Source organism: Anguilla anguilla, chromosome 14 (assembly GCF_013347855.1).
Source record: "Anguilla anguilla isolate fAngAng1 chromosome 14, fAngAng1.pri, whole genome shotgun sequence".
NCBI classification, from domain to species: Eukaryota; Metazoa; Chordata; class Actinopteri; order Anguilliformes; family Anguillidae; genus Anguilla; species Anguilla anguilla.
The window spans coordinates 13336897-13356077 of record NC_049214.1 but is presented as its reverse complement, the minus strand read 5'-3'; the positions used below and the strand labels follow the sequence as shown (position 1 = coordinate 13356077).

Below are 19181 nucleotides of genomic sequence, written 5' to 3'. Positions count from 1 at the left end.
TGGACCGAGCGCCGAGCGCCTCTGCCAGGAGCGATGAGAGGCTCAGCGCTCTGGGCCCCGTTACAGGAGGTTTTTAGCCCCTCTTAATAAAACAGCCGTCGAGAAGCTGCTGAGGTCAGGCCTTCCAACACAACAAGAAATCCATAATGCACTTTGGCTTGGCTTTCTCTCCCCACCCCCCCCCCCCGCTCCTGCGTTTGTGCCCCTTGTTGTGATGATTGAGCCCTGGCAGATCTTGCTGGTGTCAGCAGGCTTCGTCAATGGGCGAATGTCCTGGCAACACAAAGGCCCCTGGAAGCTGTCAGGTATCTTGTATGGCGCGAGCGGCAGCTGGGAGTGGATTTAACGATTTCTGGAGCTCAAGGGGACAGTTTCGCTCTCTTAAGCTCAGGGGCAGGGGCTCCCTGCTTTTTTTTTTTTTTTTTTTTTTTGAGGGAGGGAGGTGTTAAAGGGGGCAGAGGGTTCAAGCCGCTGTCTCAGGGCGGCCGCCTCCAGCCACAGAGAACCTGGCGCAAGAGTCGGTGTACAAACACCGCGCCCGCTACTGCGAAAACACGGCACACAAAGGTGAACTCATAATTCCATTTGTGTTTTTCTGTCTTGTTCGAGCGTTATATTGCTCCCAAATGGGAACCAATGTTGTGCACACAGAACTTATAGACATAGCCTAACCCTAGGAGAATAAAAAAAAAATGTTTCCTGTGGAAATATAAAGTGCAGGAGGTCACCTTTAAGGAGAGACAGTATATAATAAATTAAAATGAATAGAGACTTGTTTGTGGATGGCAACAATACCCCAATAATGTACTGGAAACATGTTGCAAAATTCTACATTTTAATCTTTATTGTAACATGTACTTTTCTGGTTGAATCATCTGCAATTTTCCATGGACTTTTCCCACCACTCTAAATGTGCATTCCCAGCACAGGACAAACTGGGCACATTTTTTGAGTGCAGTGGTTGATCTACTGCATAGTCAATCTGCACTTCAATAGAATCTTTTCATTCCTTTGGAAAGGAACGCAACTTTGCATTCCTCAAACGTTTTGGACTCTGCGTAAAAGGAGGCCGAACAGTGGCCACGGATTGTCCCGTTCCCGTGACACAGTGCATTATTATGGAGCACCGGGATGGATTGTTCCCTTTCCCAGAATCGGCTGCATAGCTGGCATTGCGGGTCCCAGTGCTTACGACGAAACGGACGTCTGGAATTCCTCGCCTCCCACTGTAGAATTCGGCGCTGGCTGGGGCCATTTGTGTCTGTGATGTCATCACTGCGCTCAACAGCCACGGGACGCGGGGGCGATGGCTCATGCCGCTCTCCCTTTTCAATTCCGGCAGGCATTTCTCAGAGCACTGTCACGTGTCGAATGTGCTCGGACTTAAACCCAAAAAAACCCCAACAACACAACCATCCATAGATACAACCTTAGACAAGCACCTACAAGTACTGAAAGAGTACGGTGCTGGTTGTTGCATTTCCCAGCTGGATTTGTTTTTTCTATGTTTCTAGCTCTCAATTTATAAAGTGAACTTGCCTCGCATTCTTTTTTTGGATTTTCACAGCATTAGGTTTGTGCTGTGCTGTGTTGTCTAAGGGGTTCCTTCTCGAAAGGCTTGTCACTTACCTCACATTCCTGCAGGGCCCTTCTGAGCATCGTCGTTTGTTTCTGCATGCTAACTAGCAGGCCGGATCATGTCTGGTAAGCAGGCCACTGCAAGAGGGGCACCCAGCAACTGACTCTCTGTCAGGAGAAAAAAGAATGCGCAAAACAAAAGTCTATTCAGGGCTGAATCCTCTTATAGACTCTCCCAGCCCCCCACTCCCTTCTTAAAACAAGAAAAAAGGGGGGAAAGGCAGGGACGCAGGAAAGGGAGAAAGTACTTTTTTCCACAAAGGTCACTGTAAATGCCTTCCAAGCTTGTGAAGCTACTGACAGAAAATGACATAAATCTGACCTGTGTGAATTTTATTTTAAAACTAATTTTGTCTTTTGGGCAAACTGCAATCAGTAACAGGTTACAGGCAAGTGTGTATTGGTTTTTAGATTAGTTTATAGGAACACTGGACAGAACTGTGTCCAAAAGGGACTCTGTCATAACTTTGCCATCAAGCTGACTAAAACCTTTTCTGTTGGGTTCACCTTCTGACACGCAGTCAAATCAAAACTACCATAAATGATTTTGTAGAGTCTCTGGGTAAAGTTCTTACTGTATTTTTGCCATTGTAAAATCCATAATGAAGCAATACAAGAACACTGTCAGATTCAGTCAGATTTAGTACATTTTTTTCCTTAATTGTGGCCACCAATAATAATTAAGCATGCTTAATTAATACATGTTTAACACTTACAATTTTTCTAAATTGAAAGACAAATGAATAAGTCAATTTTTTTTTTTTTTAAAGCTAGTTGAAGTTTGTTGAAGTGTGTTTGTCAAGCGAAGTGAAGGACAAGGTGTATTGCATGTACAAATGTCCCATCGATCCAACCTAAAAGGTCAAACAACACCGTCGAGCTGGAGTTAGCATGTACACGCGTGGAATTAGCACGTTGTATACATTTATATTTGAGCTTATCCTTTAATTTCCTCTCCTACATGTGCGTGAAGTCGGCAGAGGCGGGCTGAGCCGCGGCGTCCCCGCCGGCTGCGGCTGTTATTGTTCTTCTGCGGCCCATAAATCCGCGCGGGGATGTTTACCGAAAGACCGATCTGTGTCAAAGGTCGCGGAGCGCCGTCCTTTGGCCCCCTGCGCCAGATGGAACTTTTTCAGTTTCCCAGGCTGTCAAACGGCGATCTCCCAGCCAACCGAACGTCGCCCCCCCCCACGCCCCGCGTCACAGAGCATGGGCCCGGCCCGCACGCTCCCCGGGCCCAGAGGAGCTTCCTCCCTCTGCCCTGCCGCTGACACCTCCAGGTGGAGCAAGCGTGAACGCATGCGTAACTAAATGAAATGTGCACTATCCCAGCCTGATGGACTAATGTTTGCCTTATTTTTCATACTTGGTTCTGTTATTAGGATTTTTGCTAGTGTTAATCTCTTCTTATGGCTTTCATTTTTTTGCACTCCACGGCCTGCTTTGTCTTTTAATATCTGCCTTTGTGTTTATTCCTTTTGTTTTACTCCTTTGTCATATTTGGAATTGCTTTGGGTGCCATGTATGAAAGGTTCTTTATAAATGTATTATTATTATTATTATTATTATTATTATTATCATCATCAAAGTGTATTCCTTAAACTAATGCTTCTCAGTTCATGCTATTCTGAAATCATTTTCATGGGCAAAAAATGCAAACTAATTTTAATAAACCTTCACTGTGAGGAAACTGGTGATGTTTCCTCCCACTCAAAACGAATGCCTCCTATTTACATCTGTATGCATGTTAATGCGTGGCATATTTCCAGTTTCCAATCTCAATCAGTATGTTATTAAATTAATGCATTACTATGGTGTGGGTGGCTCACAGAATGAGAAAAATCTAAGGAATTACAAATGGGCTGAATATCACAATATTGTGCGTGTTTGTTGAAAAGTGATCATGAAATAATAAGGATTATAAAAATGGCACCCCATTCAATCATCACCAACAATTTAATTTTATTTACTTCTCAGGAATTAAGGTAAAAGCTTTGAGGTGAAGAAGGACAATATGCAAATGAACATGTTTACTACTAATAATGAAAACAGGAGAACAATGAAAATAGTTTCACTTAGTGAAGTCATTATTCCTCTTAAGATTCTTATTACAAATGCAGCTCCTTCTTCCATTCTAACAAATTCTTTTTTAAACTAAGATATGAATTTACGTGTGACGGACAGCTTAGTGAAGTGGTGACATATAATTTTAGAGAAGTATATTTTCAGTCATCGGAAGTATGTCTTATCCTTATCCACACAGCTTATCTGAAAATATTTATGTTATTTTTATAAGAACCATGTTTGTACAGTGTCAAACTCTTAAAAGTCTTTCATTTCACAAAGAATGTCACACAAAGTTGCGCTAAAACTAGCAGACAGCAGTAATACCCCTTCACTATTTAATTACAGCTTGAACCATGCTACTTCCTGGAAAGCCAAAGCTGACTGTCTTGGCACAGAATGGTGGTGTTTCTACTACATTTACCTGCAAATAGAGCTACAACAATGACATCATACTGAATGATGCCATAGACTGTCAGCCAATGAAACAAAATGAAAATAAACAGTCAATGAAAAGAAAACACAGCATATTTCCATCTGTTGAGGCGGCTATGATCGGCTAGGGCTGCATGCTCCTGAGTACCTTCCCTATTTTTCAAGCTTGCTGTGCTAAAATGAACCTGAAGCATCAGGACTACACAGCTCTCCAGCTCTGCCCATAGTTCGCTTCTGAGCACCACCAACGCTAGTGCACAGAGTTCATGCAAGCCAGCGCAACAAAACAAAACAGAAAAATCGCCCCAAAATCTGGAGCAGCCTGACTCCCGCTCCACGGCAGAAGATGGTTCCCGTGGTGAGGTCGGCACGGCGACAGCGCTCTCCAGCAGGTTGAAAGCCCCCCTCCCTGCTCCCGCGTCGTGTCGGAATACAGATTTCCTCACCCGCTATTAACAAGCGGACAGCGGGCGGTACCAAACGCCGCTGAAGTGAACTGTGTCACCCCAGCTGTTGCCGGGGCCGGCTCACGCTGCGAGACGGGGCCTCGTTCGCCGCCCTTTCCCCGAAACCGCTCTGCTACACAGCAGAGACGGGGCAGAGAGAGAGAAAGGAACACGGCCACAAAACACAGTACCTTCCACAGGACTTCACAGGTCGCATGCTTCTGACTCTGCTAGGGAACGCATGCTACTGCAACTGACATGCTGCTACATACCTACATGCTGCTTCATACCTACATACTACTGCCTTTTCTAGGGAACGTATGGCACGTTAGCTTTTTTTATTAGCCTTACTGTGAAGCCAATGGAATGAATATGACCGGAAGGAGAATGCTTGTGGTTCTACGGACTAAATCACTAAATTGTTACCGTGCTAATAACTTTGCTAGACGATGAATGCATATAAGGGGGATAACTATAGTAATTAAATATTTACTTATTTACTTATTTACAAAATATGGCTTATATATCAAAGAATGAAGGCGTCTGCACTGGACATAACACGTGTCCACTGAAATATTTTAACCATAGGGGAAGCATCCACTGATGGGTGATCGGCACTGATACCCACACCCGCAGTGTATGTGACACGTAACATGTGCAGGAACACAAGTGATATCTCACAAGCGCTGCTCGTTCGTTTCCCAAGGCGATCTCACTGATTGGTTGCACACAAAGTCATCCCCCCCTCTCCCCCCCCCCCCACCCCATCCCCATTTGGCACAACAGCGACAGGCCCCGTGCCGCAACGGTGACACCAGCTGCCGAAATCCAGACGCTCAGCCTCACAGCGGCACAGCTGCCAGGGCCTTCGCCGATAAAACCGGGCCCCGAAAAATAACCCCCATCAACATTTAAAAACATTTTTCTCCTTTTTTAGCGTCTTCTTTTTCCTGCTTTCGCTCTGGCACGGATGACATATTGAAATCTGCGGGATGCATAATCCTATTAATACAGCTGCATTTGCTCTCTTCTAATCTCTTGCTCCTCTGATTTTCCCTCGGTCGTGTCCCTTGGCTGACCCCTCGTCACATTTTCATCCGTCTGATGCTGGGGAAAATTGGGGTTGTTAAAAAGTATAATGGCCATTGTGCCTTTCATAACAAGCAGCGTGATGGGCCGATCAAGGGAGGATTAGCCTGAGAGATCTTCTGGGTGATTTTCACAGAAACAGGCAGGACAGCACATGGCCCGTTTAGACAGATTGGGGGGGGTGGGTGGGGTAGGTTCCTAAAAGCAAAATTACAACTTTAAAAAATTACAAAAAAATAATGTCTTAAATTAACACCACCAGTTGTATGAATAATGATAGGCAGAAAAAGGATAATGAGGATATGTGTTGGCTTAGGAGAGGGTGAAAGTGAGGTTGTGACTGAACTCTTGGTGATGTGCTGTGCAGTTATTGGTATACCGTCTTTTACATTACAGGCATTTTAGCAGACACTCTTATCCAGAGTGACTTACACAACTTTTTATTTAGCATTTAAATTGCATCCATTTATACAGCTGGATACATACTGAAGCAATGCAGGTTAAGTATCTTGCTCAAGGGTACAACGGCAGTTTTATTCCCACTCAGGAATCAAGCCTGTGACATTTAGGTTACAAGACCAGTTCCTTGCCCATTATACTACACTGCCGCTCCGCTTCTTCACAATATATCATTGCTATCTCCCCCCCCCCCCCCCCTTGCCCCCTTGGTAAAATATTTTATAATTTTTTTTTGCAAGAGGCTTACTTTTACAGCTTACTTGTTTCTTGAGCATGTGTAGAAACTTTAGACTGGGTTTATCATGCCTTCAGGGTAATATTTATTAAGAGAGGCATCATCTACATCTACAGATGAAATTTAGCTATCAAGCTAATTCTGGGGCAGTTACTAACTGTCCGTAGTCCCTTTCAAATAAATAAATAAATTCAGGGCACTGTTTATGGAGAGTGGGTGTACTTATATCCTCAAAACAATATTAGCGAAAAATCAGTGTAACAAGTTATAGCACCTGTTAGTGCCTGAATGTTGCCCTAAGGATGGAGAATATCCACCATTACCAGCTAAATGCTGTTCTTAAAGGAGATGCAAAGAATAATTGTTAGAACAAGTATATAAGTGCACAATATAAACTAAACTTGTCAGGTTTGGAACATGTTTTGCATCTTTACTTCACCATGGACTTTGGCTTACCTAATTTATGAAGAGGCCTTTGATATCCCTATGCGCAATTTGAGACCCATGTTGAGAAAACAAAAAAAATTTGGCTAGTAGCATCTGTTAAAAAATAAAATCCTTGATTGCGGCTGCTTTCTTATTGGAGTTAGTATATTGTACATAGCGTTACATAGCAAGGACTGATGGGAATGAAAAGTGAGAGTAACTGCCTACAATTTTCTGTCCACCTAGTTCACAAAAAACACTATTTTCTAAACATATTTTTTTTTTACTGTAAGAGAAAAACAGTTTATCTAAGAATGTTCGATGCTTGTGTACACTTCAAACAATTTTTGACTGCTTATTACTACCAAACCTGTGAATCCCTGTCATTCCTTGTAATCAACAGTTCTACAATGGCCTCTAAACATAGCTGAAAGCCATTCTATATAACAACAAAGCATTTCAGTTCAAAGCTTGTTATATGACCAAATCCAACTAATGAATTTCAGTCCATTAGCTTGGACATGTTTTCACAATTCTTCGGAGAGGATATGACAGGAGAGGAATTCCTCTAAACTGTGAACTCTGAGAGGTGAAATAATGTTCAGCTCTAAAAGGGTGCGACTAGTACACTACTGCATGTATGAAACAGAGATGGAAAAGACTGATTATTCTAAACTGTAGGATTAATTTAGAATTATATAGAAAAAGAAAAAAAACCGGGTTAGAGGTAAGGTAATTCTCAAATATATCAAGGATTCAATAGATAATTGAATTATTCTGAATAATAATAATAATAATGATAATAATATTGATAATAATAATAATAATAATAATAACAATAATAATAATAATAATAATAATAATAATAATAATAAATCCTTAATCCTATTAATAAATGTTAATAGTTTTAGATGTGGGTACCACAAGCAGATTTGTGTGGATATACAGTATGAATAATTTCTGTATTGTTAATGTTGTCCTTGATCATAACTAATAAAAAAGAGTAAATCTGAAAATTCATTCATTATTGATCTAATGGGCATCTGTTGATTAGTTTTGTGACTTCACCAAACCTTTCAGGAGAAATTATGACTGGATTAAAAAAATAAAGTTTTACAAAGCTTGAGGCAGGTCTAAAAGGTACTTTAATTGCATAAAATTCAACAGCCAAGTAAAAGTCCAAGTGCCAGAATTAATCAGTGAAATTGTGAAAACACTGGAATTTAACAAAATTAAAATGGTACGCTATCTCCAAAGTACATGATATTTACCAAACTGACTGTGCAGCACATGCAGAGCCGGTTGCTGGCATAAACACACTATGCCGTCATTTAGCCACAAGCATGCCTGGGTTACAGAATTCAACTTTAAAGTTTTTAGTAAGACATCTTAATTATACAATATTGTTATTTATGTGTCTGCAGCAATCGATTCCCCGGGCTGCGACTGCTTCCTTCCACCCAATGCACCCCCCCCCCCAAAAAAAAAAAAAAAAAAGAAAACATTCTTGTTTAGGGCCAGCAAAATCTGAACACATTGAATTATAAACTTGGTTTCCTTTCACCTTAAGGGACATACATTCTACTGTAAAAAGTGCATGCAGCCATGTGGTGCACACATAGCATTTTGAATGTTTACTTGGAAATAAGAATTTCTGCCAAGGGAGAGAAAGGGAAATTCTAAAACAAATAAATAAAACATTTTAAAAAGACATCGGAGCCACGTTGTGAAATAAGGACACGGTGCTCATCTCAGGATTACTGGAAATCTGTGTAAAATGTGTGCATGAACAGCACAATGATTAAAGTGCATCTTATTGTGCCTGCAGCAAATGCTGCATATCCACAGGAAAAGTAGAATGATGCCTTTTTTTGCTGTATACATAAAAATTGATCCAACAAATGAACATTCATTTAAAGGAGCATTTAATCTAACAGCCCCCGTGCTTTGTTCTGAACATTAGGTAATTAAATTTGAGCAAGTGTTACTTTTTATTGATTTTTTTCTAGTTCTGCACAGAGTACCTATAAATTATTGTGGGTGCACTTTTTTTTTCTCTCCAATGTTATGAATGCTTGTAGCAGAAGGGGACTGTCTGTTGAACACTGACAGCAAAGGCACACGATGCATCACATCATCGGCAAATTAAAGGTTGAAAGAGGTGAGTGCAAATGCACTCAGAAACGTATGGAAAAATGTTTCTCATCCAAGGCTGTGGCACAGACGTGCCCTGACGTATGACACCAATCATAGATGGCCAGAGCCTGCCTGTGAACCTCATTGAGTTAGGCCATGATCCAGCACCTTCAGCTTATTAAGCTGTCAAGAGTTTCAGTGATTAAAACCATGGTGGGGTCAGTCCTAGACCTTCTGTGTTCTGAAGGCCTGAAGCTTCCCCACAGAACCCAACCTGAATTGACAGTTTATGCAATAAATGAATATTGGCCTTGTGTTTTTTATCATTTCAGTTAGGACAACGCACACATTTAGATTAAATATATTAATGAATATGCAAAGTGATTCTTTTTTGGTTTGGCACTGGATGGATCTCCTTTAGGTATGTCTATGCTCACACCAGCATGCACTAAACTATCAAACAGGGATCACAATACATATCCCCTACTAAATGGGAGAAATACCAGAACCCCCCAGAATCTACAAATACATCCAGAAAACAGGTGGAAGCTGGGGTGTTGGAGAGTGTTGTTCAATTCTGTGAGCTGCAGCAAGCGTAGATTACAAAAAACAGTGCAGGCAATGAGCAGCACCTGATAGGTCTTTCAAAAGGTCCTTAAAAAGGTGCTCCATTACTGATGTGTGCACATGATAGGTTGAGTATGAGAACATGTAGTGATGTGTATGTGATTGGCTGAGTATGAGAACATTTAGTGATGTGTGTATGTGATTGGTTGAGTGTGAGAACATGTAGTGATGTGTGTATGTGATTGGTTAATCACATATATGTGGCAGTAGTATATTTTTTATACACTTGTGCTATATTGTAGCTCTATTTTTTGTCTGTCAGAAGTATTCTGCAAACATAAAAACTGCAGTCACAAAAATCATAAACAGATAAAGATAATGATAATGATAATTATAATGTCAATATTTTGCATGGTATGGTCAGAAAAATTAAATAGTTAAAAAAATGAACTGAAATTAAATGGAAATGTAAGGTTAAGGATTGAGATGGAATTTAATCGTGATCAATATTTTTAGTGTCCTTGGTCATTGTTTGAAAACGTTGGTGTAAGCTTGTCCATATAAATGCACACATTTTTCTGAATTGATTGAGTTTGATGATACTTTCTGCTCAATATTTAGAAATAGGTTCTCACCCAGAGCTTCCCCCGTGGCATTGCAGCGCTGTTTTCTTGTATAAATAATTTGTAATTGACGAGTTCGGAAAAACAGTTCTTGTCAAATTCTGAAATAGAGTCCAGCGGGAGTTTTGTCAAGACAAGTCAAGCAGACTAGCTTGCAATCAAAAACCCTAACAGCCTCATGGAATTTGTCCAATGGTTGAAAGAAATGTGGTTTCTACTGGAGTGCATTGTGGTTGTAATGTGTTGTCAGTTTCTGCCACACATTGTCAGTTTTCTCTGCAACCTCTCTGACTGTTTTGATGCATTGGCTATTTATTGTTTCGACTGTACCGTGCATCTGCCAAGCCAATGTTTGGTATTCATTTTTAGTTTAATCTTTCATGCATTCTTTTTTTCTCTGCTCTAAAACAAGCCGATCATTTTGACAATACTTTTGCCATGTTCTACGATTAATGTGAGGTGTGCCCCCCAAATACATTCTTCACAATAACATTTTAACACAATAGTATTTTGTGAGATGTCCATCACCGTGCCTGCAAATATGGAAAAGAAAATAAGGAAGTGGAAATGGAACTACACAACAGAATGCCAGCTGATCCATTTAGTTTATCATACAGATTTTATCCGTAGGTCTCAACCCTGCTCAGTTTATAGGCATAGGACCTTGCTGAAAGATAAAAACAGCCATGCCACAGTTGGGAATTAAACCCACAATCTTTGAGTTATCCGCCTACCTCCCTAACCATTGCACTACTCAGACAACATGGTGTCATCCTTGCTAGCACAAAAAAAACATTCTTGCAACACTTTACAATGAGGCAGTGAGGTTATGAGGAGTTTTGTACAGCATTTTAACAATGTTTTTATGTTTTGCTTTCCCTCTCTTAAATCACTGTTCCAGCTATGCTACAAATAGGTCCAGATCACTGCTGAATGTTTTTCAGCAGAAAACATTTTAGTACATTTTCGTGACCCAATGAAATCAGGAGAACACAAAGTTCCCAAAATGTAACACTAAGTTACAAAGACCAAAACGATCTTAAGTGTGTGCACGCTCCATGTTTGCCATTGACTGCAGCACTGTAAGAAAATTGATCATTTTAGAATATAGAACTTACACTTTGACCTCAGAATTCTAAGCCTCCTTGGCATTCACTTGAGATGGTTTGGAGATCCATCTACCTGTCACTGATTGCATCATCACCCTGAGAGCAGGCAGGCAATAAGGTGGGCTGAGAGGGCCATCATCCTAGTGAGGTTTAAGGATTATTGCTTGGAGCCTTTGATTTGTCACACCATTGGAAGACATCACTTAAAACTGTGTGCTTCGCTGCTTATTTTCCATTGCAATGGCAGGGCCTGGCACTTTGCCTGGATCAGTCTCCCTGTCTGAACGTTTTTTACCTGAATGCTTCTGACACGTTCAGGTTGCGGTGACTCACGGTTAATGAGAATGGGCTTCAGATGTTTCTGAGTCAGACACTGAAGGTGTTCTGAGCAGAAAACAATGGTGTCTAGTTAATTCCAGTGCTTTTGAAGACTTACTAACAAATAACCTTTCAGGTTATTATTTTCACTTGTCTTTCAGGTTCTAGGCACTGTGCTATGGCAGTAAAAAAGGTCAACATGATGCTGGGATATATTTTCAGAAGTATTGAGTATAAAGGAAGTTAAACTTATCTTATACAATTTCTTTGTCAGACCGCACTTAGAGTATTGTGCAGGTCTGGGGACCGTGCTACAAGAAAGATATAGAGGCTCTGGAAAAGGTTCAAAGAAGGGCAACCAAATTGGTTCCTGGTATGAAAGATAAAAGTTATGAGGAAAGGCTTAAGCTCTTCAGGTTTAGTAAAAAGAGACTTTGGGGTGATTTCATTGAGGCTTTTACATTCATAAAAGGGATTAACAAAGTGAACTACTAGAGATTGTTCAGGTTGAGTTTTGTTAGTAGAATGAGGGGGCATAAATTGAAATTGGCAAAGGGTAAATTCTGCCAGACATTGGGAAGTATTTTTTTCACACATAGAATAGTCACAATGTGGATTAGCTTCCCAGGTCATGTAGGCAGAAACTCTGGGAGCTTTTGAAGACCAGGCTTGATATGGTGCTGGATACTATCTAGTTTGTAGGTAATCTGAGCACTAGGTACACTTCAGTGGTAGGAATATTGCGAGTATTGTTGGGCTGAATGGCCTGTTCTCGTTGTTATGAAATATTATGTTATAAGGAAGGGAAAGACATTTTTACAACATGTTCTTGACTGCATGTGGGAGGGAGTAGTCTATATGACTGTATCACTAAAGCCATGCCACAGACTTCCCCACCATAAGCTTTATATCCAAGTACATTCATTAATATAGTTTGTTCAAGTGCTATGTACACCATGGCCTACAGGGCTGATGGCCAAATGTACATTTTTTGACTCATCTTTGTATTCTTAAAAATAACTAGTTGTGTTTTAGCCTTTTTTTCTTTGTCCAAGGCCTAAACAGAAATGATGTACTCAATGCCTATTTTCCAAGCCAGGGGATATGTATCACCTTCCAAAACAAAAGGACTGCCAAATGTACAAATAGATTTACGTCTTGAAAAACAAAAAGAAAAAAATTGTAAAACAATCTGACAAATCAAATTTCAGAGGACTCGTGCTTAGAAATGGTATTTTGTCAGATTGTTCACAAAGCAGCCTGAAGAAGGCGACTCCCGGCGGATGTAGCCGGGGTGAATCGAGCGCTCCGTGGAGGTCTGGGCTGCCATGTCCGAGCAGCCCAAAGGGAACGGCGGGCGTGGCGAGCCCTCGCTCAGAGAGAGGAGGCAGTGTAGTATTTCATGTGTGTTTTTACACCCGACAGAACAAAAGGCTGCGTTGCGCTTCGCTCGCCAGCCGTAACTGTCGGGAAACTGTCAGTTTGTCCCTGGAGCTTCCCAAAAGGAGTGATGAAAGTGCAAGAAAGCACAATCGCGGGGCCCCGATGGCTGTGATTCCGCAGCACGCTCCTGGCTACCAATTTGCTTGTCTTATTTTTCTTTGTGCGCGCGTTGTTCTGTTCTTCAGTCAGCCCTGTCCCTCCCTGCCTGTTATCAGTTAGGAGAACATTATGCAGAATCCATCAACATTTTGAAAAGCTTTCTCAATCATTCCCAGGACACCTTTCTATGGTTGGGGGGGGAGGGGAGGGGTGTGTGGACAAAAAAAATCCTTTTACTTTAAAGTGTTAGTTACCTGAGACAAATTGCCCAAAGAAATCTGATCTGGGACTTGTAAATTATGCCTCTCACATTAAAGCACAAAGCTCTTGTGCTTTGGCTTTTAGACCATCTGCTAGAAGAACAGAAAAGAAATATGCTGCTCTGTGTATACCCCATACGCTGCTGCATGCAAAGCCTTGTCCTCTGTCACTTTTCCTAGACAAAATAAATAAACAAGTAAATACGGAAGCGAGTAAGCAAATAAATAAATAAACTTTCTTGGTGCTACAAGGGAACAGTATCTCACAGACAGTTGCAGTGAACATAATTTTAATATAAAAGCAGTTTAAAAAATAAGGGAGGGAGGGATTTGCACTGGTTTATTCTGGAATTCATTTATATCAGCAGTTTACGTTAAATTTTCCAACGAGTACAAGATCCATGGACTGCTTTGAAATGCTTTGAGGAAACACTTGGTAATGTCAGGTAAATCGATTTTGTATGGGTACAAACAACCCAGATGTGAGAAATGAGAGATTATCAACATTATTCCTCTGGCTACTGTTGCATTAAAGCTCCTGCCAATGATAAGCCAAGTGCTCACAGGTTAGCAGTTGCCATCGGTGAGAGAAATGCATCTTCCCTAATTGAGGCTAGCTCCCCTGCAATGCTGTGACACTCGGTGTATAGTGTGGAACTGTCATCAACACTGCTCGGAAAAGAGAAAAGAGAACACATTTCAGCTGCACAGGTTCAAGTGGTGGTTTCAAAAAAGTACAAAGCAATAACACTGAGACAAAAAGAGAGAAAAAGACTCCATCACTGAAAAACCCCCATTTCCTGGACACCTGAACTATAGTGTAGGTGTTTCTGTGGTAGTTATTTTCCAGAAATAAGGTGCGTAGAGTGGGGCTCAGAAGGGTCAGAGTGTCCCTGTACCTTCATCCAGATGACTGTTCTATACCTATTAAAATTGGGTGAAGAACAAGAAAAATGTTTGTGAATTTTCTTGTTCGGTTATCTGACAATGTTGTTCTAATACATTTTATACTCAGTTTTAGGTAAAGTCGCTAACAAGTTTCTATATTGAAACTACAACCAACAATTGCATTCAATCTCGTCATGTCACCACCACTCAAGTTTCATACTAGTCTGCCTGCATGAGACTTAGATATAGCCTACATGGCTGGTGTACTTTGGTAGAAGTAGTAGTTTGAAACTGTGCAGAAATTAATCTTTGTGGTTGTTCTTGAGTAACCGTGGGATTATATACGGACGGAGACATTACTGTTGAATCTTCCAAATGTACACACGATGATCGACCCACAAGGTCCGTTTTGTGAGGTTGAGCTGCAGCAAATCGAAAGAACTCATCTAATTTCAGCAAAATTATCCAGAATGACAGATAATACTCTGGCTAGAAACATACCAGCAATAATGGCAAATGTAATAGAAACGGTTAATGCCATTCTTTGGTGAACTGTCCCTTTGGAGTCATAAGTCAAGAATACAAATACCAATGCTACCTTGCCTACATCTTACACCGTTACCTTTCTCTTTCTGTCTTTCAGTTACAGAGAGAGAGAGAGAGGGAGGGAGGGAGGGAGAGAGGGAGAGAGAGAGAGAGAGAGAGGAGTCAGTAAGGTCAAGCTGGAAAACAAGCCTTTAATTTCTGCAAATTGCATGAAATATCTGCTTCATGACATCCGTATCCAGGAACACTTTATCTGCAGGGCTATGGGAGTGTTTGTTTACGGCTAGGATGATCCATGACAGCCAAGAAAGACACGGGAGGAAATGAAACAGCTTTACATTGCCTGTTAGAGGATTTAGGAACTTATTCCTGCTTCCTGCACCAACAGGATATTTCCTGAATTTGTTTATCTTTAGGTCCCTCACGTGTGTACGTGTGTGGGTGTCTGCATGTGTGTGTGTGGCAGTGTCTGTACATGCATGTGAGTGTGTGTGTGTGTGTGTGTGTGTGTGTATAGCTGTGTCTGTATGTGCACGTGTGTGTCTCCATATGTTAGTGGCAGTTAATGTACATGCACGTGAGTGTGTGTGTGTGGGTGTCTGCATGTGTTAGTGGCGGTGTCTGTACATGAATGTGAGTGTGTATGTGTGCGTGTGAGCATGTGCCTGTGTGTGTGTTCAGCCAGGATGCTGCGCCATTTTGAGGAAAGCATCTGCTGTGAAATATTAAACAGAAGAAGAAACCACGCTTATTAAGTTCAAGTCTCTCAGACCTTCCAGTCTCCTCCCTTTCTCATGGGCGAGTCCCGCCCCCTGGTTTCCCACTCGAGCAGCACCGCAGTGCGGTTCCCTCCATTCCGCAGGCCTGCTTGCGACACTTCCTCCCATTCCCAAAGCCCGCGTGCGGCTTTGTGTGCGTTCTGCTCCATTTAGCATGTGATGCTGCCCGGGTGCCCACAGTGGCTTTTAACCCCAGAGGACAGGGGGGGAAACGGCCGCTCACACACGGCCGGTGAACCTCCAGGAAGAGAGGGGCCCGAATGACCGTCTGAGGGTGAAACCCGCTCTCCGTTACAGCGGTCAGCGTTTCAGTCTAAGCCTCTTGAGCCCCGACATCTCTCCAGGCAAGAGGCCTTTCTCCTCTTCAGCGCGCGGTGTACGTCTGGCGTGGGTAGGTCTGCCTTGGGTATCAAACCACCACCCTCACTCTCATATACCCCCTAATATCTGAAAGTGTTTTTTCAATCACAGAGGTATCAGCGTATTGCACCACTTGCCAAATCATATACAGTTAAATGCAAATGCATTGGGACTCGATTTTTGTTGTTTTGACTCGGTGCTCCAGCATAGTACCCTATAGAAGGGGAGACAGTTTGATAGTGCTAGAAACCCTATGTGTCTTACCCATATGTTGTTTTGCTGGGTTGCATGGATTAACACTGGTCTCATTTGTTGCTGTTGATTTAATTTCTGCAGCACTGGGGCTGGGGTGGATAATGGGCCTGTGGAAATCTGGCGCTCCCTCCCAAACAACACCATCGCTGTTAAATCCCAAATCACAGTGGAACACAGTCACACTCTGGCATGTTACTACCGCACCACACACACACACACACACACACACACACACATACGCCTGCAGACACACACCCACACACACAAAATGATGTAAATCCAGTTTAGAGAGCTGCTCAATCGATCATGTTTGAAAAGCAGTGCGGTTTAACAAGGCGCTGGTTAATTACAGAGAGACATATGCACTGGTATTTAGCAGGATCCACTTAAGTTCCCTTTCCAGAAGCAGTTGTGATGTGCTGCCGCTGCACCGCGCAGCTTCCTTAAGGCCTCTGGTAAACGCCAGGGCTGGGCAAAGAGAGCTTGTGTTTTTATAACAAAAAAACGGCGTCAGTCTCAATTTCCCCCTCCGAAGGAGAGCCACAAGGAAGTGTTCTAAGGTTGCGTGAGGTTGCTATGAAATACAGTCCCAGGAGAATTGGTACAACTTTTTCAAAACATGTGGGAAAGCTTTCTCTCGAACATGAAAGAGAGGCCGAAAAGCCCAGCGGGAGTGGCGGCCGCTCTGAGAAAGTGTTAATTCTGACATCGCCCCTCGCCGCTTCGCACGGTGTTAACCGCCCGGCCGCTCTGCTCCGTTTGAACTCTCTCAGCGCCGCTCCGGAGCGGCCAAGGTCAACAGCACAGCTGATTGCTCTGCTGTTAATGAGGGGCCAGCCCACGGCCTTCAGTTTCCACCCACAATCCTTTGCGGAAGAAGATGAGACAAGCTGGAAAAAGTGTGTAAGGTCATGAACTTTTTTTGATTGTTTATTTTTTTTCTTTTTTTCTTAAAGAGGTTGATTTAGGTTCTTAAATGGACAGATGGCTGCCTTACTTGTGGCAGAAAAGAGACCAGTCCTGATTAGTAGTAGCCAAAAGTGAGCTTGTCGAAGGACAAGCATTGCCTGATGAGGCAACAGTCAGTAACATAATGGACCAACCCTGGCCTTGCTGCACAGGCGACCAGAGGTCCGCCTTTTCTTTTCTGTATTTTGTTTCATCTGCTTCTCAGGGACCACATGTGAATTTTTACATAAATGCAGAACTGTGAAATCGGACATATCACAGTAGTGTTCGCTAAAATGTCATTTTAATCTGTGGTCCCTGGGCAGATAAACTATAAAACTATAAAATAAATCACAAGATGAACTACTGAAACACGAGTGCTATCTCTGCTTGGCACAACACTGACTTTAAGACCACAGGTTTGAATGCCCCCTTTGGTTAGACACACCCCAGACTGCCACACAGAGCGTCTTAGTATTACACTGAGTGACTATGGGCTGTCAATTATGAGGCAGTGGGGCCATAGAGCAGTTAGTCATCACTATTCAGGAACGCTGGTCCATGACAGGATAAATCCACTGGTGTGTAAATGGAAGAACAAGCATCCAAACAAGCATTATGTCCTGATTCAAAGTTGCTAGGGCTGCCTTGAGCTAAATGTTTTTTTATTTTTTTGCAGTCCAAATGACACCTCAGGTGTGTCTACAAGAATATTAAACTGAAGAGAAGCATTCTTTTCTGGATGACAAGGGCTCTGCTATACCAACTTGTGCAGGACATCGACTTACTGCGTACCATGTCCACTAATTATTTCCCTGGGGTTCATTTTCAAATACCTATTGACTATTTTGCAGAAAACCTCAAATCAATTACAAACAATGGCATACGGTATGTACAGCATTTTCAGTAATAATTACTGTGTGAAGTAATGAGACATTTTAAGAGGATGGGCCCTTTAAGTCCATGAACATCACATGAAACAAGGATATTATGTTTCTTTGGAAAAGACACTCACTTAAGACTGACATAAATCTTATACATTTTAAGCTGGAGCACATTTCTGGCATTAAAACAGGCCATAATTGTGTTAATTAACTGTTACTTAACCACAGTGCATTACTTTTTAATACACCCATTCTTGCAACGTATGCTTATGTCAGCTAATTCTTGAAACAAGGCACCTACATAACTCCTCCTTCATATTTTAAATTGATTAACAACAAAGTAAAAGTACATGCAAATGTATATTTCATGGTTTCCCAGACATGCATGTACAATTAGGAAATACATACACGTGTAAAACCTAGAGTATTCCTAGGACAGTATGCAATATGCATGACGTGTTACATTTAAATGCAACTCTATCAATGCAAGAACCCTACAGCTCATTTTCTCTACAGGGAAAAGGAAGGACACATTATGTTAATGTCTGTCAGATGGAGAAATAAGCTGTGCTGTGCTAGGGTAACATTGTGATGAGCTATTTAATGGGTGGGAAAGTATTGATTAATTAATTAACCCATAGGGTTCTTATTTGTTAATCTATTAATTTAGGTTTTCATTAATTCATTAATACAGGCTATTTTTGTCTTGTAACCTCTGGATAAACCTTCAGTGAAGCTATAAAAAAATCAGAACCAAGGTTTATTGATATAAATCATGAAATATTCAAAGGTTTATAAATTAACTGTTTCTCAAAAATGAAAAATTCTTTTTGAGTAAGTTTGTTGCTGTTTTTGCTAAATTAATTGTCTCCACAGTGCATTTTACTTACTGAATTCTGGTGGTCATTTAACACATTCAAGAAAGCAACAAAATAATTTAGTGGTTTGACAATGCATAGTAATTTGAAAATGTCAATAAGTGTGAGACCAAAGATCGTACTCATGAATGAGATCAACACCTTAATTTGATGCTGCTCTCCACAGTATTCTAAACTGAACAAAATATTTACCCTAAACTCCCATGATAAGCATTTAGACCTCTTCTGAGATGCATATGCACAGATTGACTACTTCCAATTAAATGCACATCGAGTGTTTCCATTGATGGGAAATA

The 19181-nt window shown here is 41.5% G+C and overlaps 1 long non-coding RNA gene across 1 annotated transcript in view; it reads right to left on the bottom strand.

The window, feature by feature from the left end:
* Positions 1–533: 533 nt before the first annotated feature.
* LOC118212506 overlaps positions 534–19181 on the bottom strand; it is a 109850-nt gene continuing 91202 nt past the window's right edge. Inside the window, exons 2-3 of the long non-coding RNA XR_004762247.1 lie at positions 1630–1746; positions 534–1357 (exon numbers count right to left, since the gene is read on the bottom strand). This is a non-coding gene — a long non-coding RNA (uncharacterized LOC118212506). The remainder of the gene's footprint in view (positions 1358–1629; positions 1747–19181) is intronic.